The sequence below is a fragment of the Tupaia chinensis genome, unplaced genomic scaffold (genome assembly GCF_000334495.1).
Source record: "Tupaia chinensis unplaced genomic scaffold, TupChi_1.0 Scaffold140338_1, whole genome shotgun sequence".
Taxonomy (NCBI): domain Eukaryota; kingdom Metazoa; phylum Chordata; class Mammalia; order Scandentia; family Tupaiidae; genus Tupaia; species Tupaia belangeri.
Genome location: NW_006200215.1, coordinates 46,357 through 46,571, shown reverse-complemented (window position 1 = coordinate 46,571; position 215 = coordinate 46,357).

Genomic DNA, 215 nt, shown 5'->3' with positions numbered 1-215 from the left:
CTGAAGAGGAAGGAGAAAGGAGTTGAAGAGTTCCAGGAGGTGAGAAAATTCATGCAAGATCTAAAAGAGGAATTTCACACTTTACAAAAGAATCAGATGGGACTGTTGGAGATGAAGGCTATAATACAAGAAGTCAAAAATCTCCCTTGAAAGTATTAAAAGCAGACTAGATCATACAGAAAATAGAATCTCAGATGTAGAAAAGAAAATTGCTG